The following is a 25,228-nucleotide window of genomic DNA, read 5'->3' on the forward strand; positions in this document are numbered from 1 at the left end:
TATGGGGTCAGGATATAGGGACGGGATATAGGGATGGAATATGAGGACGGGATATAGGGACAGGATATGGGGTCGAGATATGAGGAGGGGATTTGGGGTCGGGATATGAGGAGGGGATATGGGGTCAGGATTTAGGGACGGGATGTGAGGACAAAAGCTTCCTCCTTTGTTGCTTTTCCTCCCCCAGAAGGATTAGGTAGGAAAAACTGGACAGCGCGTAAATAAATAAATAAATAAAATGACTAAATAGCTAAATAGATAAATTAATAAATAAATATATGAATAAGGAAATAAATAGATAGATATTAGATAGATAGATATGAGATAGATAGATAGATATGAGATAGATAGATATGAGATAGATAGATATGAGATAGATAGATAGATATGAGATAGATAGATATGAGATAGATAGATAGATAGATATGAGATAGATATGAGATAGATGTGAGATAGATAGATAGATATGAAATAGATAGATATGAGATAGATAGATAAATAGATAGATAGATAGATAAATAGATAGATATAAGATAAATAGATAGATAGATACAGTTTACTGTAACAATTTTAGGATAAAACTATTTTAGTTGTGTCATGTGGGTACTGGGTAGCCATTTTCCAGGGGTATATCTTTGCAGAATGATATAGTGTCATGGGGAATCTGTGGATGACATGGGGTTACAGAATATGATGACGCATTGTTATTGGAAACTGTGGATTACACGCTGCTTTAGGGGATATGTGGATCTTACACTGTTATGGGGGATCTTTGGATGACGCACTGTTATGGGAGAATCTGAATTACACACTGTTACGGATAATCTTTGGATGATACGCTGTTATGAGGGAATTTGTAAATGAAACACTGTTATGTGGGATCTGTGGATGACAAAGTGTTAACCCTTTGAGGACCAAGGGACGTATTTGTCCCATGTTTTTAATTGCCTGATACAGGAAATTAAAATCATGGGACAAATACATCCCTTGGTCCTCTAAGGGTTAAGGGGAGCGCTGTGGATGCTGTGCTACTATGCACAGTTGGTGAGTCATACCCTGGCGGTTTTAGTAATTGGACCTTGTCAGAACCCTAGTCAGCATGGGATATCTTCAAGTCTCAAATCTCGTCTATACAATTCAAGTGGGTGAAAAGCACCATAAGTCCCAGCAAGGTAACAGGGCTCCCGAGGGTTATACTACATCCCTTCTACTCTGCTCTGTACTGTGTGTGTTGTACATCTACTCCTGCCTCAGTAAAACACGGTTATCCGTAACCTGACGTCGGTGTGTTTTTTGCCCCGTGTCTGGCCCAGGAGAAGCTGTCTCCACCTCGGTCCGTGTTTAGGCTAATGGTGCCCTGGTGTCACGAATTGACAAGTATCCCTTGCACACACTGTTATGGGAATCTTTAGATGACACACTGTTATGGAGAATCATTGGGTGACACACTGTTATGGGGGAATGTTTAAATGATACACTGTTATGGGGGATCTGTGGATTATACACTGTTATAGGGATTCAGTGATGACACACTATTATGGGGGGGATTTGTATATGAAATACTGTTTTGTGGGATCTGTAAGTGACAAATGGTTATGAGGGATCTATGGATGACACACTGTTATGAGGGATCTATGGATGACACACTGTTATGAGGGATCTATGGATAACACACTGTTATGAGGGATCTATGGATGACACACTGTTATGGGGGATCTGTGGATGACACACTGTTATGGGGGATCTGTGGATGACACACTGTTATGGGGATCAGTGGATGACACACTGTTATGGGGGATCTGTGGATGACACACTGTTATGAGGGATCTATGGATGACACACTGTTATGAGGGATCTGTGGATGACACACTGTTATGAGGGATCTATGGATGACACACTGTTATGGAGGATCTGTGGATGACACACTGTTATGGATGATCTGTGGATGACACACTGTTATGGAGGATCTGTGGATGACACACTGTTATGAGGGATCTATGGATGACACACTGTTATGGGGGATCTGTGGATGACACACTGTTATGGGGGATCTGTGGATGACAAACTGTTATGGGAGATCTGTGGATGACACACTGTTATGGGGGATCTGTGGATGACACACTGTTATGGGGGATCTGTGGATGAGGCACTGTTATGGGGGATCTGTGGATGACACACTGTTATGGGGATCTGTGGATGACACACTGTTATGGGGGATCTGTGGATGACACACTGTTATGGGGATCAGTGGATGACACACTGTTATGGGGGATCTGTGGATGACACACTGTTATGAGGGATCTATGGATGACACACTGTTATGAGGGATCTGTGGATGACACACTGTTATGAGGGATCTATGGATGACACACTGTTATGGAGGATCTGTGGATGACACACTGTTATGGAGGATCTGTGGATGACACACTGTTATGGAGGATCTGTGGATGACACACTGTTATGAGGGATCTATGGATGACACACTGTTATGGGGGATCTGTGGATGACACACTGTTATGGGGGATCTGTGGATGACAAACTGTTATGGGAGATCTGTGGATGACACACTGTTATGGGGGATCTGTGGATGACACACTGTTATGGGGGATCTGTGGATGAGGCACTGTTATGGGGGATCTGTGGATGACACACTGTTATGGGGGATCTATGGATGACACACTGTTATGGGGGATCTGTGGATGACACACTGTTATGGAGGATCTGTGGATGAAACACTGTTATGGGGGATCTATGGATGACACACTGTTATGGGGGATCTATGAATGACACACTGTTATAGGGATCTGTGGATGACACACTGTTATGGAGGATCTGTGGATGACACACTGTTATGGAGGATCTGTGGATGACACACTGTTATGGAGGATCTGTGGATGACACACTGTTATGGAGGATCTGTGGATGACACACTGTTATGGGGGATCTGTGGATGACACACTGTTATGGAGGATCTGTGGATGACACACTGTTATGGGGGATCTGTGGATGACACACTGTTATGGAGGATCTGTGGATGACACACTGTTATGGAGGATCTGTGGATGACACACTGTTATGGGGGATCTATGGATGACACACTGTTATGGGGGATCTGTGGATGACACACTGTTATGGAGAATCTGTGGATGACACACTGTTATGGGGGATCTATGGATGACACACTATTATGGGGGATCTATGGATGACACACTGTTATGGGGATCTGTGGATGACACACTGTAATGGAGGATCTGTGGATGACACACTGTTATGGAGGATCTGTGGATGACACACTGTTATGGGAGATCTGTTGATTACACACTGTTATGAGGAGACCTGTGGATGACACACTGTTATGGAGGATCTGTGGATTACACACTGTTATGGGGGATCTATGGATGACACACTGTTATGGAGGATCTGTGAATGACACACTGTTATGGGGGATCTGTGGATGACACACTGTTATGAGGGATCTATGGATGACAAACTGTTATGGGGGATCTATGGATGACACACTGTTATGGGGGATCTGTAGATTACTCACTGTTATGCAGAGACCTGTGGATGACACACTGTTATGGGGCATTTGTGGAAGACGCTTTGTTTTTCCTGGAGTGACGCTTAAATGGTTTTTAGTGGGTGTACAGTAATCCTCGCAGTCTTGTTGTGCAAGACATAGCAGAAGATTTATCAAAACCCTGAGCAAAAAAAAAAAATGTTGACCATTTGCCCACAGCAACCAATCAGATCGCTTCTATCACTGTTCAGAGGCCTTTTTAAAAAGAAAAGAAACTATACGATTGGTTGCTATGGGCAACTGACAAACCTTTTCTCCGTACAGGTTTTGATAAATCTCCCCCCATGGTCTTTGCAGGAACTCTAATACACTGTATGCAGACAGTGCGGATCCCATTGTACTGAAGAGATTCTGCAGCAGGGGTCTGTTCAGTCAAGTCACTTGTAGAGTGAAGGAAAAAAACCTAATTTGTGTCAGTAATGAAAAGCCTTAATTCCTGACTAAATTCAATTACAGATAGTAAACAGAGCGCTGGGCTTTGTAAAACAGATTAATGCAATTATTAAAGGGAAATTAACCTTAAAGGGGAATGCCGTGGATTTGTATTCGGTAATTAAATCTATACACTGAAGCATATTATTATTATTCTCTAATTTTCTTATTTTCAAATATAAAATTTTTTATTCTATGAGCATGGGAGCAGCCATATTGACTTTATGGCTGTTCTGAGCTGTGTACAGCAGTTCAGGGATTTGCTTTACAGCTGTCACATGGACATACAACACCTATACTCATAACCTAGTGGTCTTCCAACTGTGGACCTTCAGCTGTTGCAAAACTGCAACTCCCAGCATGCCCAGACAGCTGTTGGCTGTGAGGGCATACTAGGAGTTGTAGTATTGAAACAGCTGGAGTTCCACAGTTTGGAGTACACGGGCATAACCTATTGTCAATGATATATCCTCTGTTTGCTGCGTCCAGAGGTGTCACTTCTTGTTTTGTCATTGTTTTGTGATTACAATTTTGCGTAAATCAATACTACAAACAAATATGAGAAACTGTACATATTATCAGAAAAATAGGCCTCTTTGTCCCCATGTCTCCTGATAGATACATTTACTGAGGGATCAGGTTACAGCTGCCAATAGAAGTCTATGAATCTAATTTCGCAGGCAGCTGCCCAAAAACCAGACCGGTTCCTGGAGAGGAGTAGTGGATTTACTGAGTCTACCGTCTAAGATCTTCATAAGGCTCATTGTTGGTCCTGATGAAGAAATGAATCCGCCTTTGGATTGGTAACGGCAATCCATCAGCCTGCTTAAGGTACTCTGGTGACACTAAATTCAAATATTAACATACCTAGCAAGGCTGGGTTGACTGCAGCTACCAATTTGCTAAGACAATAGAATAGGCCAATAGGGTTGTGTAATATAGTGTACAGTTATAAGCACCATTGATGTATATACTATTCAGCCCTGTGGCACACTTCAATATTTATACTCTGGAGATATAGGTATTTTAAGAGTTTTTGTGCAATTATTTCTTAATAAATATCTAATAAAAGTTATGTTTTAGGTGGGGTAAACAATAGGGTAGAGTGATCCCCTTTCACTAGGACCTTGCAGTAATTTGAAGTTGTTAACTTACCTGTGACCCCACCGGGCTACGTTTTGTTTTCTGTATATAACACTGCTTACACTGCTCATTACTGCTCTATAATGTCTTTCATGCTGCTCCTTGCTAAAAATTGCGCATTGGGCCCACAGATGGTAAAACTGGTGAAAAATGCCATATACAAGTATTATCATTTTATCTGCAGACTGGGCTTTCTGTGCGTGTAGCGTCTGTACTGTCTTTTCTGCATGACACTGCATGCATAATGTTGCATAATCGTACAAAGAAAAGGAGTTGCTGGGGGAAGTGGAGCCCATTAAGCTTGGGGGGAATGATGGAGAGGTGAGTGTCTGCAATATAGGGTCTGTGGAAGCAATTTGAGGGGATATGGGTGTAATGTATGTGAGGGGCTTAAATTATATTGGAGCAATGTATGCGAGGGGTCTACTCTTAAAAGGGGCAATGTGGGGGATATATATATGGGGCAATGTGAGAGGATATGGGGCAATGTCAGGGAATATATGGGGCAATGTGAAGAAAATGTGGGGGCAATGTGAAGTAATATGGGGGCAATGTGAGGGGACCTGCTATATGTGGGCAATGTGAGGGGACCTGCTATATGTGGGCAATGTGAGGTGCCCAAAGTGGGCACTGTTACTGTGTAGGGCAACTCACATGGATAGTTTTATATAGGTGAAGACAAGCCATGGCTGGAAAATTCTTCATGATGGTCCGGGCCAGATGAAAAAGAAAAAGAAAAGGGACCGATCAGAAAAGACGTCACCTGTGAGTCCCTACATGTAGCTGTAATCATATATACAGTCTGCAGAGCCAGTGTAGAGCTGGTATCTACTTATATTACTTTTATATGGTCATTGTATGTGGGAATATTCATGTCTGTATAGTAACTTATTCAGTAACTGTATGGTGCACTCAGTGTAGGGTGTGACCAAGGGGCGGGGCCAAAGTGGCAGCAAAATGAGGTTTTGCCTAGGGTGGCAAAAATCTTTGCACTAGCCCTGGGCAATATGTCAGGTTTCTGTTGCTTTATGACACTGCAATAATGGGGTCCATCGGTAGGATCCTCTTATACTGATCCATCATGGATCCTGTAATAATGGAGTTAGTGATGAGCGTGAATATTCGAAATGTGAATTTTTACCCCGAATATCGGCATTTTGCGATTTAGCGAATATTTAGGATATAGTGATATATATTTGTAATGACGAATATTCGTTGATCCCTCCCTTCTTTTAGGTGAAAGATATAATCGTGCATGCACACTTAGCGAATTTCATGTGAATTTTCGCATGGAAAAAAAACGAACATTGAGAATATGAGAATTTTGCGAACATAGGACGAATATTCATCCATATATTTGCAAAATGTCACAAATTCGAATATGGCTCATCACTAAATGGGGTTCCATAATGCCATTGCATATTCAAAGTAGTATCCCCTACTTTTACCCCTTACCTATGAATTTATCCTTTTTGACCGTATGGTCATAGATCGAAGATGAAAAGGAAAAAATAAAAAATGGAATCTAAATCCACATCGCTGTGTTATGTTGCCAATGAATGTTGGAATCAGATGGCTTTCTGTTAATGTGAAACTCTATTATCAAAGTCATTGGGGTTAAATGGATATAATTAACTAAACCATCAACATTCAGAAATGTAGCACCCGGCGCACCGGCCTAATGTTGCATGAAAGCTGATGTATTTCTGTGTGCCGGTAATGAAATGATGAGAATTGCGTTGACAAATGCAAAATAATGTTCCTTACATCTGAAGGTAACATATTAAAGTGCATTAAACAGCCATCGTATACCTGGTAATAACGCGCGGGGACTTTTGGAGCTTCCAGCGTCTGAAAATAAACCCAGAATCCAATCGGCTAAGATTATTCTATTTTATGATTACTTTGAAAGGTGATTATGGAAAAACAAGCACAAAACAAGGAGAATGAAAGGAACATACCTATTACCACTGGTCTCCAAACTGTGGACCTCCAGATGTTGAAAAACTACAACTCCCAGCCTGCCTGGACAGCCAACGGCTGTCCAGGCAGGCTGAGAATTGTAGTTTTGCAAAATGTGGAGGTCCTCAGTTTGAAGACCACTGGTGAACAGTCTGTTGCATATGGCATTGTCTAATGTGGTGAAGCTTGTCTGGGTTATCAGAAGAAGATGGAACCATAGAAAAGACCCTCACCTCTAGACACAAGGTCTTGGAAGCTGTCCATCATGACCCTAGGGTCAACTTGTCCTTCCTTATCTCTAGATATTGGTCCTTGCCCATCATGACCCTATGGTCAACTTGTCATTCCTTGATTATTAATAATAATAATAATAATAATAATTATTATTATTAATATTATTATTATTAATAATAATATTTCACCTTATCTTTACTTGCTTTAATGTGATTTGCTTCATCATGACCCTTGTCCATCATGACTCTATGGTCAACTTGTCATTCCTTGAATAATAATAATAATAATTATTATTATTATTATTATTATTATTAATAATAATAATAATAATAATAATAATATTTCACTTTAGCTTTACTTGCTTTAATGTGATTTGCTTCATTGATATTTTTTGCTTGCTTAAGACCATTTGTTCTTTTCTGATTTCAGGGATTTTCATTCCCTCATCAGCTGTTGGATTGTGTTTTCCTTTTCCTATTGTAGAACTCTAATACAAATTTACAGTTTAAAAATAATAACATGTCATCCATAGGGACACAGGACCATATAATATTATAATTTACCCATGTATATTTCTATGGTTAGTATAGTTTCTATGGTTAGCATAAGATGGTACCATTAAAAATGACCCTTATCTCTAGACAGGAGGTCTTGGGACTTGGTCCATCATTAATCTATGAAAACTTGTTCTTCTTTGGTTAATAATAGCATGTCGGCCATAGAGAACAGGACCAAGATCCCATAGTCCAAGAGACAAGGCCATTTAGCCAATGCATGTTGGATTATGGTCTCTTTTATGCACCTCAGACCTTTTAAGGTGAGAACTTTGGACTCCCTGTGGTCCCTTCCTTGGTTAATAACATTTTGTCCATAAAGAACAAGACCTAGAACGCATTTTCCAAGGGGCAAGGCCATTTAGCCAACGCATGTTGAACGTATGGTCTCTTTTATGGTAAGAAAGAAATAGCACCATAGAAAAGACCCTTATCTCTAGATAGCAGGTCTTGGGACTTGTCCATCATGACTCTATGGTCAACTTGTCCTTCTTTGGTTAGTAATAGCATGTTGTCTATAGAGAACAGGACCAAGATCACATAGTCCAAGGGGAAAGGACATTTAGCCAAAGCATGTCGGATGTATGGTCTGTTTTATGTGCCTCAGACCTTTCAAGGTAAAAACTTTGGACTCCCTCTGGTGTCCCTTGGTTTTACTCCATCTATGGTACAAGGTATCCATTTTAACATGACAATATCCCAAGTCACAAAGTAAGATCTACAGAAAAGGAGAAGTTTGACCTAAATTTATGTTACGCCGAGAGCTCCGGCTCCTCCTCCTGAGCGCTCGCGGCATCTTCTGCCCTGCAGCGCTCCGGTCGGCAGCGCTGACCGTAGACGCTGCTCTGTTGTGCCCGGACGTGCCCGCTCGCGGATCGCATCCCGTCCCACTCACCTGTCCCGATCTCCTGCTGGATCCCCGTGCGCGCGGCCCTGCTCTCTAGGGCGCTCGCACGCCGGGGCTCTCAGATTTAAAGGGCCAGCGCACCGCTAATTGGTGCCTGGCCCAATCACCCTAATGAGCTTCCATCTGCTCCATGTATATATAAACCCACTTCCCCTTCCTGTCCTTGCCGGATCTTGTTGCCTTAGTGCCCTGAGAAAGCGTTTAGTGTGTTCCCAAGCCTGTGTACCCAGACCTTCTGCTGTTGCCCCTGACTACGACTCTTGCTGCCTGCCCTGACCTTCTGCTACGTCCGACCTTGCTCTTGCCTTGTCCCTGTGTACCGCGCCTGTCTCAGCTGTCAGTTGGGGTTGAGTCGCTATCGGGTGGAACGATCTGGGGGTTACCTGCCGCTGCAAGTCCATCCCGCTTTGCGGCGGGCTCTGGTGAAAACCAGTAACCCCTTAGATTCTGTTCCCCTGGTACGGCCCACGCCATCACCCCACTGACACAGAGGATCCACCTCCAGTGTCCTCGCTGCATACCAGTCCGGATCCTGACAATTTAACTGAACACAAGAGAAATTATCTGGAATACCAACTGAGAGCCCAACAGCGGTGCAAAAATTCTGTGGCAACAAGGACATTGCACCCATGTAGACCTATTCTAAATCAGAAATCGGCTACAAACTTCCTATTAATGCTTTTAGTTTTGCAGTTTTACCAGGGTTTACTGAGTGTTGGGTACAACTTCCCACCAGTTTATACTGGGAGCATTAAAGGGTGACTCCTCTATTATAAAACTGAAGGGAGATAACACAGCATCATACCATTTACAATAAGAGCTTCTTTCTCCTCCTCTCCATGCACATTGACCCCTTCCTTTTCACATTTCACAGAGCATGCCTACAACAGTCTCCCATGGTCACTGAATCATTCCCTTAGGCCTCACACTTGTGTAATCGAGATCCATATTCATTCTGGAAATGCTGAAAATAAAACTTCTCATATGGATTTTTCACAAAAATATATGGGTCTGTAATACAATAGAATCTCCCAATAGTGGACACTATGGAGAAAATAAAGTGTATGCAATTGGGAAATGTCCCCAATTGGGAAAAAAAGGCTCCAAAATCTTTCTAAATGACTGAATACGGTACTCACCCCAGAGTGTAATTACTTACAGAACACACTAAAAAGCAATATTATAAAGAAGTATTGATTAATTACAGTCCAGTATTTATGAACAATTACAAAGTCATCCTACTGTAACAACAGGAGGTCAGAGGGAGGAGTAAAGGGGAAAATAATGTGGCACAGGGGGTAATAAAGGGGGGGGGGCATGATTTTGCACAGGGGGAATAAAGTGGCACGGGGGTGGGGGGGATGAGTGGGGGGGTGTGGGATGGGGGGAAAACGAGGACCTGTGGTCAATCCCAAAAAAGTTAGATTTATTGTTAAGAAATAGCTTAGGGTGCCCTGATCATACACCTTTTCGTTCCTGAGATTTTATCCCAGTCAAGACACACAGGCAATAGCTGCAGGGACAAGACAGCATTTTTTCCTCCCAAAAATCTACACAGTTTTTTCACCAATGAATATAACAAATAAACATATCAAATATTATCTACACTATATAAGCCATTTACGGCTTCTCTTTGTTTCTGGTATTAGACTCTATTTCCTTTTGGATGCACTGAGGGTTTCTATGATTATACAAAGGAGCCGGCTTTGGAAAGGTGAGCAGTAACGTGATACTGAGGACACGGTCCAGGGAAAGCAAAGAGACTTAAAGAAGAGGCATGCCATTAATATTTCATAGAAAATAGGATGGAAGGAAAAGAGTTTGAGACTATGACACCATACACCTACAGAGGAGATTAATTGTCCTAAAAACAGATGTACCAGGACTGAGTTTGTCTATTGGCGCAATTCAACAGAATATGAAAATGTGTTATTTGGGGGTTTCCATAATACTGCAGGTTAATACCTACTACATTAACTATAAGTGTTATCACAGAGGGCGAAAGACATTTCAGCTCTGTTACATTGTGGAACTTATCAGGTGGGGACATTGTAGATGCTCAAACCTTTGGAAATTTATAGTAGAGAAAAGGGGAAAATCAGACGAGGAAATGTTCTTCCAGTCTTCCATTGTCCAATTTTCTTGACCTGTGTGAATTGTAGCCTTGGTGTGGTCCTCTGCTACTGTAGCCCATCTGCTTTAAGGTTAAACTTGTTGTGCATTCAGAGATGACCCACGGTGATGACCCACGGTGTATGGCGGGATCACAGGGTGTAGTGATGTAGGTGGAGGGGCAAGATGGCATTAACCCCCGGGGCAAGATGGTATTATCCCCTAATGTTCATGATGCCAGAGTGTTTTTTGTGTACCGGCACCACACGAACGGTATCTCTGCTATTCCAATGGCTATGCAGTGAAATGAGAGAGTCCACAACCAAGTTATGGTTTAACGGACGCAACCAAGTCCACAACCAAGTTATGGTTTTATTGTCCGGAAGCGCTGGAGGGTCTGGGTCGCGACCACGGGAACGGAAGTCCGTGACTACATGACTAAGCCCTGTGTGACGTCACGCCCCGTCCCCTCAATGTAAGTCTATGGGAGGGGGCGTGACGGCACGGACTTCCGTTCCCGTGGTCGCGACCCAGACCCTCCAGCGCTTCCGGACAATAAAACAGGTGGGTGCCGCATGCTATATTGCGGGGGTCCCCAGCGGCGGGGCCCCCGCGATCAGACATCTTATCCTCTATCCTTTGGATAGGGGATAAGATGGCTAGGGGTGGAGTACCCCTTTAAGCAATGGTTTCAAGCTCCTGTCTTTCTATCTGCAACTATTACTTCCCATAAAAATTGTTAAAGTTGCACGAGGGTGTTTCTTTTAGTAATTTTTTTTTCTTCTGCAAGACAGGATGTAAATAAAAAAATAGCTGTCATGAAAATGAGTTTACCTTTGATTTTCTTTACTATAAACATAACGATTCAGCATTTCCATTTCTGATCTCTTACAATAGGACGCCATCTGGGAAGCATCTAATTCTATGCACGGACGGTGGATTCGGATGTTATGATTTAAAGAGTGTACTGAGCACATTGATCAGAAAGGGACATCTTCTGGACTGCCAGACTCCCCTGTAATTATTACTGTATTGTAATGTATCAAACAGATGAACTGGTTATGTGCCGATACATAAATGGGACGCACGATCAATAATACATGTTGGTGGGTGGCTACGCATGGCGGTTTACTGGCAGTTATAGTGCAGTCTGCATGGAAAATGACCGGTTAATTGCATGCAGCTTTTGAATAATTACATATATGGGCTTGGTTATTTTATTATTCATGGTTTATGGTTATGTAGAACGGTTCCAGCAGACCAGACGGCTCACAGAAAGCATACATTACAGTTACTTAAGAAAAACACAGGATTATTTAAAGGATTTCTATCCGTAACTGACCAACCATGAAGGCCGGGGTGTTCTTCCAACAGGGCTCAAACATTAGTGGAGTCCATCCCAAAGGTGCTGGGTTTATAATTTGCTTAGCTCCCATGATGCCTCATTTCAAATACAACAATCTAAATTTGGACGGACTAGAAGCCGTCATTAGATAGGTGGGAAATCCTCCCCTTTGAGGTAGAAGCCCTCAGATGCAGACTAGTAGGGAATCCCCCTATTACTGTATATACTCGAGTATAAGCCGAGTTTTTCAGCACGATTTTTCGTGCTGAAAACGCCCCCACTCGGCTTATACTCAAGTGAACTCTCCACCTGTCAATCCCTTCATCAGTGGTCTTCAACCTGCGGATCTCCAGATGTTGCAAAAGTACAACTCCCAGCATGCCCGGACAGCCATCGGCCGTTGCCTTGAGGACGACGCACAGGGACGTTCATGCACAACTTCCCTGTGCATCGTCGTCAAGGCAACGTCACTAGTCCGGGGTCGGGCCCGAAGCGCGGAGAAGAGGCCCCCCCAGTGAAAATGGACAGCCCGCAACGACTAATCCTCCCCACTGTATGGTCCCCGCAGCATAGATGGCCTGGACCAGCTCACCCTAACTTCCTGCCGAGGGGAGGTGAGTACAAAACAAAGGGGGGGGGGGGGCTGGATGATGACGAAGGCCGCAGTGGTCTTCAACCTGTGGACCTCCAGAGGTTTCAAAACTAGCTGATGGCTGTCCGGGCATGCTGGGAGTTGTAGTTTTGCAACATCTGGAGGTCCACAGGTTGAAGACCACTGATGAAGGGATTGACAGGTGGTGATGATGAAAGGGGGGGGGATGATGACGGGGGTCTGGATGATGACATGGGGGGATGATGTATTTCCCACCCTAGGCTTATAGTTGCGTCAATAACTTTTCCTGGGTTTTTGGGGTAAAATTAGTGGCCTCGGCTTATATTTGGGTGGGCTTATACTCGAGTATATATACGATAGGTTGAAGTGCCCTGTAGGTTGGTTGGGAACCCTCCCCTTTTAGGTAGAGGTCCCCTGGAAGATAGATAGGACGGATAATCCCTCTATTGGGTAGAAGCCCCCAGAAGGTAGGTACATAGGGAAACCTCTCGTTTTAGGTAGAAGCCCCCAGTTTATAGTTAGCATCTCCTATTAGGTAGATGTCCCCATTAAGTAGTTTCCCCCAAAAGAAAATGATCACAAAGCCACTCACCTCCCCTCTGCTACAGCACTGAGGCCTCTGCATCCTCCGCTCTTTTATTGGTGCAGGACCTTATTTCTAACACATTTCTCACATTTTAACTTGTAAAACAGGCATAAAATCTAATCCATAGTGGATCAGGCATGGGTTTGTGCTAGAAATTTGTGACTTTTTGTTTATTTTTCAGTTAAAGGGGTATTCTGGCTTTATACGTATATCCAAAGGATAGGGGATAAGATGTATGATCGCAGGGGTCCCGCCTCTGGGCCCCAGCATTCTGTGCCGGGCGCTGCCTCCGAGTCAGAGACATGATGTCATGGCAACGACCCCTCATGACGTTGCGCCACGTCCCCTCCATTCATGTCTATGAGAGAGGGCGTGATGGCAGCCTTGTCCCCCCCCCCATAGACATGAATGGAGGGCGCATGGGGTGATGTCACGAGGGGCGTGGCCATGACATCCCGTCTCTGGCTCGGAGGCAGCGCCCGGCACAGAATGCTGGGGGCTGCGCCGAGATCGCAGTGGTCCAAGAAGCGGGACCCCTGCGGTCATACATCTTATCCCTTATCCTTTGGATAGGGGATAAGATGTATAAATCCGGAATACCCATTTAACAAATATGTACTTATGCAAATTAATGGCAGTGTGTGACACTAATATTTTAGGGGCAGTGTGTGGCACTAATGTTTTAGGGGCAGTGTGCAACACTATTATTTTGGGAGTAGTATAAATAGTACTATTACTTTAATTACTTTAGGGACATTGTTTGGTGCCTTTGTTTTCAGAGAAAAGGAAGTGGAGGGGGTCCAGCTCCTGGGTAGAGGTATCCAATAAAACTTAACCTTTAATGGCAACTAATTAAAACATGGAAATTTGCCACAAGGTGGCAAGTGACATGTCACTTAAAAATAAAAGGGGGGGGGGGGGGGGGGTGAAACGCCGACGCGTTTCGAGCAGTTGCTCTTAGTCATGGCCATGACTAAGAGCAACTGCTCGAAACGCGTCGGCGTTTCACCCCCCCTTTTATTTTTAAGTGACATGTCACTTGCCACCTTGCGGCGAATTTCCATGTTTTAATTAGTTGCCATTAAAGGTTAAGTTTTATTGGATACCTCTACCCAGGAGCTGGACCCCCTCCACTTCCTTTTCTCAGTTCCACGGGGAGTGACGGCTCCCTGCCTCCGTGCTCCGGGACTATTGCCTGATGCTTGACACATATGGACTTTGGTGAGCTGATCTATTCCTTTGCCTTTGTTTTCAGACAACTGTTAGATGGCCATACTTTAAGGTCTGTGTTACAGCTTCCACACCCAAACCCCTTGTGGATTTACCAAATTTATGAAAAACCTTAAAGGGGTACTCTGGTGGAAAACTTTTTTTTTTTTTTTATATCAACTGGTGCCAGAAAGTTAAACAGATTTGTAACTTATTCTATTAAATCTTAATCCTTCCAGTACTTATTAGCTGCTGAATACTACAGAGGAAATTCTTTTCTTTATGGAACACATTTTAAGAACTGTCCAGAGCAGGAGAAAATCCCCATAGCAAACATGAGAGCACTGTGGTCATGATGTCAGCAGAGAGCACTGTGTTCCAAAAAGAAAATAATTTCCTATGTAGCATTCAGCATCTAATAAGTACTGGAAGGATTAAGATTTTTTAATAGAAGTAATTTACAAATCGGTTTAACTTTCTTCCACCTGTTGATTTAAAAAAAAAAAAAACACCGGAGTACCCCTTTAAGGTTCTATTGCTATTTATAGGGGTTATCCCAAGATTAAATGTTACCATCTATCCACAGGACCCTCACCAGTCATGAGAACAAATGCCCCTTGTTCCCTAATTGAATGGAGCACATGCTCGGCCATTACTTCTTCTCTTTCTATGAGACTTCCATAGAAAATAGGACCTCCACTGCTTGGACATCCACCGTTCAGCTAGTTATCTCCTATCCTGTGGCCAGCTTTAGTCTTGGAATAAACCCCTTAGGTACTGTAGAAATATGGACCATGTAGCTGAAATAGCAACTCTAAAATGTGCCTGTGTTTTAGCCCTATGAAATGGGCCCGAGCCACTTTTTCTTATGTGTATGAGGATTGATGAATTTATTGGTGTACACTCCTGTGCCATATTTATTAGGGGTTTGTAGATATGAAAGATAGATAGATAAGATATATATATATATATATATATATATATATATATATATATATATATATATATATATATTAGTGTTGAGCGGCATAGGCCATATTCGAATTCGCGAATATTCTCGTTTTATTTTCACATATGCGAATATTCACGTGTGCGAAAATTAACATATGCGGAAATTTACATATACAAAAATTAACATAAGCGAAAATTCGCATATGCGAAAATTCGCACACCAGTCTCACACAGTAGTATTAGAGCCTTCTTACACCTCATAAGCTGGAAGCAGAGAGGGATGATCACTGTGATGTGTACTGTGAAAAAGAAAAAAGAAACAAATATTCGTAATTACGAATATATAGCGCTATATTCGCGAATATGCGATATTCGCAAATAAAATTCGAATTGCGAATATTCGCGAGCAACACTAATATATATATATATATATATATATAGATGGATAAATAAATGGATAGATATGAGATAGATTGATAGATAGATATGAGATAGATATGAGATAGATAGATAGATAGATATGAGATAGATAGATAGATATGAGATAGATAGATAGATAGATATGAGATAGATAGATATGAGACATATATGAGATAGATAGATATGAGATAGATATATAGATATGAGATAGATAGATATGAGATAGATAGATATATAGATATGAGATAGATAGATAGATAGATAGATATGAGATAGATAGATATATAGATATGAGATAGATAGATATGAGATCGATAGATAGTTAGATAGATATGAGATAGATATAAGATAGATAGATAGATATGAGATATATATGAGATAGATATATATGAGATAAATAGATAGATATGAGATAGATAGATATGAATAGAAGAGCAGCGTCACTCCAGTATGATGAAAAAAAGTGTTATCTTCATTCACTCCTTAGTGCTCACTAAGGAGTGAATAAAGACAACACTTTTTTCACCATACTGGAGTGACGCTGCTCTTCTATTCGTAACTATTGGGATCCCTGACCTGGATCAACAACCGGATAGCTAGATAGATAGATGGATAGATAAATAGATTGATAGATATGAGATAGATAGATATGAGATAGATAGATATGAGATAGATATGAGATAGATAGATATGAGAGATAGATATGAGATAGATAGATATGAGATAGATAGATATTAGATAGATAGATGTATAGATAGATATGAAATAGATAGATGTATAGATAGATATGAGATATATATGAGATAGATAGATAGATATGAGATAGATAGGAGATAGATAGATAGATATGAGATATATAGATATATATGAGATAGATAGATATGAGATAGATGGATAAATAAATAGATTGATAGATATGAGATATATAGATAGATAGATATGAGATATATAGATAGATATGAGATAGATATGAGATAGATAGATAGATAGATATGAGATAGATAAATAGATATGAGAGATAGATAGATATGAGATAGATATGAGAGATAGATAGATATGAGATAGATATGAGATAAATAGATGGATATGAGATAGATATATAGATAGATATGAGATAGATAGATAGATATGAGATAGATAGATATGAGATAGGCAGATAGATAGATAGATAGATATGAGATAGATAGATAGATAGATATGAGATAGGCAGATAGATAGATAGATATGAGATAGATAGATGCAACCTTATATATGTTGGAGAGACTACTCTCATGTTCAAACATCGGATCAACCAGCACCACTATTCAATAAGGAAACAACGCCCTGACTTACCAGTTTCCAAACATTTTTTGGAAGCTGGACACAATGAGAAAGATCTTAGGTTCACCCTAATAGACCATATTCCCCCTCTGAAATACGGTGGAGATCGTACTAGTATATTGAAAAAAAGAGAATTACGATGGATCCATACCCTTAACTCCCTGCGGCCCAACGGGCTGAATGTTGAATTTGTGGTTACGCCAGGGATATTAAATGTGTCATAATCACCATTATGAGGTTTCTGTACTATTAATTGCCAGTTACAACCACATGTGATATTTTGATATAAGACAATATGTAACATTTATTCTCTTGCATTGAAATTTGATTCTGTTTTTATGTAATTTTAGTTCTCCAATTTGAGGAGGCAACATACTACAGCTCTGAAGAACCGGGTCAAGCGATGAAAACTATTTTTCTGGTCTCCATATTTCCAGTCACTGTGTTCCATCATCTATAGATTGAACAAAGAGGTCAGACGGCATCTGGAGGTGGGTACCGTCTGGCGGATCATGGTATCCCCGCACCCACGGGTTCCACGTCCGCCTAGGTTCCTTCCTTGTGTCTCCAACATAGGGCCAGGACCTAGGATGCCCACCTATGTGCCGCCGACTCATTAAACGCACATTTTCATTCATCCAGCAACTGGAGGAGGTCTGCCAACTTCCACCAGGGAGAACACAGACTCACTTTACTCGTCTGCGCATGCGCGGAAGTGAGCGGAGACCAGTTTCCATAGCAGCAAAAACGCTTGCCAGTGATAGGCTCTCTGTTTCAGTGTGTTCCCTCTGTGCTTGCGCATGGACACATAGAACGGCGCAAAGCGCCGGGAGCTGAGGCAGCGTCTCACGCCATGTTGTTGTCCTTTGTTTCCACGTCCTTACCCGGTAATACACCATGCTGTATGTATGTTTCCGCCCCTCTCTTAAAGTATACCTGCACCTATGAATTGTCAATATTGTTAGAAGTTATCTTTTAATATATTGATGTTGATCATGCACCTGTGTAAGCAGCACCGTGCACGGGCACTTTATGTATTATATTTTCTTTAACCCACTTTGCACCTGATCTTAAATATGATTCTTTTTTACACTGTTTATATATGCTAATGATGGAAATCACATGTTGTACACTTCCTGTATAAATACTGTGTTGTTATCACTGGTGGTTGAGCTTGAGAAAGGCTGCAATCGGGCAGCTGAAACGTCGCTTCTGATGTCAGGTCAATAAATTATTTTTTCACTGTACCTTTTGGAGTGCCGCAGCATTTCTATTTTGGTGTGGATTTTTGTAAATCCCTTCACCTGGGGTGTTTTTTCTGCTGGAACCCACTGCTTTGCATAATCTGGTTGAGCTGCTCCATTGTTTCTATTTTTTAGATAGATAGATAGATAGATATGAGATAGATATGAGATAGATAGATATGAGATAGATAGATAGATATGAGATAGATAGAAAGATATGAGATAGATAGATAGATAGATAGATATGAGAGATAGATAGATATGAGATAGATAGATAGATATGAGAGATAGATAGATATGAGATAGATAGATAGATAGATAGATATGAGAGATAGATAGATATGAGATAGATAGATAGATAGATATGAGAGATAGATAGATATGAGATAGATAGATAGATAGATATGAGAGATAGATAGATATGAGATAGATAGATAGATAGATAGATATGAGATAGATAGATAGATAGATATGAGAGATAGATAGATATGAGATAGATAGATAGATATGAGAGATAGATAGATATGAGATAGATAGATAGATAGATATGAGATAGATGGATATGAGATAGATAAATAGATAGATAGAAATGAGCGATAGATAGATATGAGATAGATAGATAGATAGATATGAGATAAATGGATATGAGATAGATAAATAGATAGATAGATATGAGATAGATAGATATGAGATAAAAGACATAATAGTGACAAAAACATAGGATCACATGTCACAAACCAAAATCAAAACAATGCATCACTCTCCGAGGTCTGCGCGATGCAAAAATTGGTGTGCAAAATATTTTTTATCAAACAAATTATAGTCCATATTTGATATAATGAATAGAGGTGACAGTGATAAAGATGTGTACCTCTACGTCACAGGAGGAGGGGGGTTAGCGGCTTGCATGCTTTTCCATTGTGTATCCATCGGGTATACATTTTCAAACACCCCACTACAGGATCAGAGTACAAAATCAGACATGACCTTACATGTAGTTCCACATATGTTGTCTACGTCCTATGGTGCCCCTGCAATATGGGGGAGACAACATGGGACTTTAAGACAAGGATGAACCACCACCGCTACACGATAAGGAAAAAACGACAAGATCTTCCAGTAGCGAAGCACTTTCTCAATATGGGACACTCAGAAAAAGATCTTCGCTTTATGCTCATAGACCATGTCCCCCCATTGAAAAGGGAGGTGACCGTACGAGCCATCTCAGAAGGAGACAGTTAAAGTGGATATTTACGTTGAACTCTCTAAAGCCAGCAGGCTCGAACGTTGAGTTGAAGATTAGTCCAAAAATCTGTATTCTATAATTGTCCTGTACCTTGATGCAGTGATGTGGCGTTGCGACCCGGGTGCGGGGGGTGCGGCCCGCACTGGGTGACACCAACCTAATGGGGTGACACCAAGACGCTCCGCAGCACCCCCCCTCCCCAGCTACACCGACACCCCCCTGTCAGTACCCGACCGGCAGCACATACCCCCCCCCCCCCCCGGCATTCACCAGCGCTGTGCGCCCGTCCAACAGCACCCCCCCGGCATTCACCTGCGCCGTGCGCCCGTCAGCACCCCCCTCCCCCAGCCCTTCATTGCCGCTGTGCGCCAGTCCGTCAGCACCACTGCATGGGACGTCAGTGACGTCACTCGCAGGACGCCAGGAGAGAAGGAGCGCTGCGCTGGATGGGTGAGTGTGTGTGTCTGTCTCTCTGTCTATCGCTATCTCTGTATGTGTGTGACTGTCTGTGTGTGACTCTGTGTGTGTGTGTGTGTGTGCGTATGTATGTGACTGTGTGTGACTCTGTGTGTGTGTGTATGTGACTGTGTGTGACTCTGTGTGTGTGTATGTGACTGTGTGTGTGTGTTGCAGGGGGACCCAGGAGCGCTACACCCCTGCCCACAATCATTTCTTGTATTGGAATTATGTAGGAGGCCTTCTGGTGTGCCAAGTATGCCTTATTTTCTGTGTGTGTGTGTGTGTGTGCGACTCTGTGTGTGAGTGACTCTGTGTGTGTGACTGTGACTGTGTGTGTGTGTGACTCTGTGTGTGTGTGACTCTGTGACTGTGTGTGACTCTGTGTGTGTGTGACTCTGTGTGTGTGTGTGACTCTGTGTGTGTGACTGTGACTGTGAGTGTGTCTCTCTGACTGTGTGTGTGCTTGTGTGTGTGTCTCTCTGTGTTGTATGTGTTTTTTTTTTTGGGGGGGGGGGGGGGGGTTAAACAGCAATCTAATGTGGGGAGACTTTGACCCATTGTGGGGAACCTGCGGCCTAATGTGGGGTAACTACTACAAAATGTGCGGAGTCTATGCTACCTAATGTGGGGAGTCTATGCTACCTAATGTGGGGAGTCTATGCTACCTAATGTGGGGAAACTGCTACCTAATGTGGGGAATCTGTGCTACCAAATGTGGGGGGTCTATGCTACCTAATGTGGGGAATCTGTGCTACCGAATGTGGGGAATCTATGCTACCTAATGTGGGGAATCTATGCTACCTAATGTGGGGAAACTGCAACCTAATGTGGGGAATCTGTGCTACCTAATGTGGGGAAATTGCTACCTAATGTGGGGGAACACGTACCAAATGTGGGGAATCTATGCTGCCTAATGTGGGGAAAATATGCTACCTAATGTGGGGGGAACTGCTGCCTACCTAAAGTGGGGGAACTGCTGCCTACCTAATGCTCCCCCCTGGCAGTAGCACCCTCATCATCCACCAGCAACACCCCCCACCCCCAGCAGTAGCACCTCCATCAGCAGATCCTGATGGTGGATGATGGCGGTGCTCCTGCCGGGAGGATGATCCTGCGGATGGATGATGGGGGTGATACTGCCAGGGGGGATGGCCAGTTGCACCCTCATCATCCTCCAGCAACACCCCCCCCCAGTAGTAGCACCCCCATCATCCACTAGCAACACCACAAAAAAAACCCTCCCGTGGTAATAGCATCAGCTAACGGATGTTGAGGGGTGTTACTGCGGCTGTGGTATTATATTCAGAGGGTGCACTGTATGGCAACGTTATATTCAGAGGGCGCAGTTTGTGGTAGTATTATATTCAGAGGGTACAGTGGGTGGTAGTATTATATTCAGGGGTACAGTGTGTGGTGGTATTATATTCAGGGGTACAGTATGTGGTAGATTTATATTCAGAGGGTACAGTATGTGATGGTATTATATTCAGAATGTACAGTGTGTGGTAGTATTATATTCAGAGGGTACAGTGTGTGGCGGTATTATATTCAGGGGTACAGTATGTGGTAGATTTATATTCAGAGGGTACAGTATGTGGCAGATTTATATTCAGAATGTACAGTGTGTGGTAGTATTATATTCAGAGGGCGCAGTTTGTGGTAGCATTATATTCAGAGGGTACAGTATGTGGGAGTATTATATTCAGAATGTACAGTGTGTGGCGGTATTATATTCAGGGGTACAGTATGTAGCAGACTTATATTCAGAGTGTACAGTATGTGTTGGTATTATATTCAGAATGTACAGTGTGTGGTAGTATTATAATCAGTGGGTATGATGTATGGAAGGTTTATAATCAAAGAGTGTAGTGTATAGTAGTATTATATTTAGAGGATACAGTGTCTGGCAGGTTTATAATAATACTTGTTTTCATATAGAGGATGAGAATGCGCTGACATAGTGAAGAGACGTCTGGGCGTCACATTCTACAGACAGAAGTTTTAGCTGGAACAAGTCCTGGCGGTATGTACCATCTGAATTAGATAAGGGAAGACTATAGAGAAGACGTCACCTGTAGTTATTGATATCATTGTGTATTCTTCTCACTATAGAGAAGACGTCACCTGTAGTCACTGATATCACTGTGTATTCTCCTCACTATAGAGGAGACGTCATCTGTAATCACTGATATCATTGTGTATTCTCCTCACTATAGAGAAGACGTCACCTGTAATCACTGATATCATTGTGTATTCTCCTCACTATAGAGAAGACGTCACCTGTAGTCATTGATATCATTGTGCATTCTCTTCACTATAGAGAAGACGTCACCTGTAGTCACTGATATCATTGTACATTCTCCTCACTATAGAGAAGACGTCACCTGTAGTCACTGATATCATTGTGTATTCTCCTCACTATAGAGAAGACGTCACCTGTAGTCACTGATATCATTGTGTATTGTCCTCACTATAGAGAAGACGTCACCTGTAGTCACTGATATCATTGTGTATTCTCCTCACTATAGAGAAGACGTTACCTGTAGTCACTGATATCATTGTGTATTCTCCTCACTATAGGGAAGACATCACCTGTAATCACTGATATCATTGTGTATTCTCCTCACTATAGAGAAGACGTCACCTGTAGTCACTGATATCATTGTGTATTCTCTTCACTATAGAGAAGACGTCACCTGTAGTCACTGATATCATTGTGTATTCTCCTCACTATAGAGAAGACGTCACCTGTAGTCACTGATATCATTGTGTATTCTCCTCACTATAGAGAAGACGTCACCTGTAATCACTGATATCATTGTGTATTCTCCTCACTATAGAGAAGACGTCACCTGTAGTCACTGATATCATTGTGTATTCTCCTCACTATAGAGAAGACGTCACCTGTAGTCACTGATATCATTGTGTATTCTCCTCTCTATGTCCTATCAGAGCTGTAGTCGCTTGTCAGTTCTACAGTTATGGTGAGTGAAACTACAACTCCCAGCATAACCTCACCACTGCTCAAAGGGGTACTCTACTGGAAAACATTTTTTTTTATCAATTGGTGCTACAAAGTTAAACAGATTTGTAAATGACTTCTATTTAAAAATCTTAATCCTTCAAGTACTTATTAGCTGCTGTATAAGTGATTCACAGGAAGTTCTTTTCTTTTTTAATTTATTTTCTGTCTGATCACAGTGCTCTGTGCTGACACCTCTGTCCATGTCAAGAACTGTCCATAGTAGGAGCAAATCCCCATAGCAAACTTATCCTGCTCTGGACAGTTCCTGACATGGACAGAGGTGTCAGCAAATAGCACTGTGGTCAGACTGGAAAGAACTACACAACTTCCTGTGGAGCATACCGCAGATGATAAGTACTGTAAGGATTAAGATTTTAAATAGAAGTAATTTAAAAATCTGTTTAACTTTCTGGCACCATTTGATATAAAAGTAAATGTTTTCCAGTGGAGTACCCCTTTAAGTAATTCTCGGAGCTGTATATTAAAATGGTGAAAACTTCTTTAGGACTTTCCTATTCTGTGGCAACTGGTATATCTGATTATTATACTGGAATTTCTCACAATGCGCTACAACAGTGGTGTCTGTCACAACAGGCTAAAAACGTGCTGAGGGGGGGGGGGAGGTATGGGGTGACACCATTTTCTACCGCGCCGGGTGACACCAACCCTAGCAACAACTGCGAAACCCTGATGTTTGTATTGGTACATTTCATTTACACATGGTTTTTCCTTTATTCACAGGAAGGAGCAGGGGAACGGCGAGCATGAAATCCCTATGTATGCCAGGAACGCTTATTCATCACTTGACTACTACACTCTTCACATCACTTGGGAACATATTTCTACAATCAAGGAACCAGTGGCATACCCCAGCTATGTGATCTCACGAATGCTAAGTATAGCCTATTGGCCTATTGCAAAGATGGGAACGTGGATGCCAAGATACAACCAACATGGTGAGAGCGGACCGGAACATCGCCACCCGTCAGGATTTTCCCATCGGGTGACACAGGACCGGGATTGCCAGTACAGAACGGGTCCCAGCTCTGGATGGCAGATGCCCCTGTGAATCAGGTGTATCTCCACCCCCACGATGCGCTGGCATGACCAGCAGATGGCGCTATACATTAGAAAAGAATAATACACGGCTGTGCGGGACTGTTCGGATCCGAGATGGCGATTCTAAAATGTTTTCGCAGGATGCGCATGCGCAAGTTCCCTGTAGTGGTTTGCATGGAGAGCACGTCATTTCCTGTCTGGGACCGTAAACAGTATATGTGCGGCCGCACTGGCGTCCCTAGATACACAATGGAAAAGCATGCAAGCCGCTAACCCCCCTCCTCCTGTGACGTAGAGGTACACATCTTTATCACTGACACCTCTATTCATTATATTAAATTTGCACTTATGGACTATAATTTGTTTGATAAAGTTTTTTGCGCACTAATTTTCGCATCGCGCAGACCTTGGAGAGTGATGCATTGTTTTGATTTTGGTTTGTGACATGCGATCCTATGTTTTTGTCACTATTATGTCTGTTTATTAACTCTAATTGTAACACTAATTGTTAACCACCTGTAAGATATATATGCTGTGCACCTTGTACAGCTCACTGCTTGACAAAGGCCGTGTGAGACGGCTGAAACGTCGCATTTGTGATGTCTGGTGAATAAAAGCCACACCATTTCACACTTTTCTGAGTGCTGCTGATTTCATTACGGATTTATTGGACCCTGACCAGGTTGCTCCAGCTTGCACCACTCTCTCAGTTACAGTGCTGCCCATTCTCCGGATACTACATAGATAGATAGATATGAGATAGATAGATAGATAGATAGATAGATAGACATGGGATTGATAGATAGATATGAGATAGATAGATAGAT

General features: G+C 42.2%; 1 long non-coding RNA gene across 1 annotated transcript; it reads left to right on the plus strand.

The window, feature by feature from the left end:
- The first annotated feature begins 12,616 nt into the window (after positions 1-12,616).
- LOC130311722 (uncharacterized) lies at positions 12,617-25,012 on the plus strand. The gene is made up of 4 exons (XR_008860032.1): positions 12,617-12,883; positions 17,719-17,859; positions 22,256-22,340; positions 24,084-25,012. It is a non-coding gene; the product is annotated as an uncharacterized LOC130311722 (long non-coding RNA).
- The last annotated feature ends 216 nt before the right edge of the window (positions 25,013-25,228 follow it).

Source organism: Hyla sarda, chromosome 1, assembly GCF_029499605.1.
Source record: "Hyla sarda isolate aHylSar1 chromosome 1, aHylSar1.hap1, whole genome shotgun sequence".
In the NCBI taxonomy this organism is placed as follows: Eukaryota; Metazoa; Chordata; class Amphibia; order Anura; family Hylidae; genus Hyla; species Hyla sarda.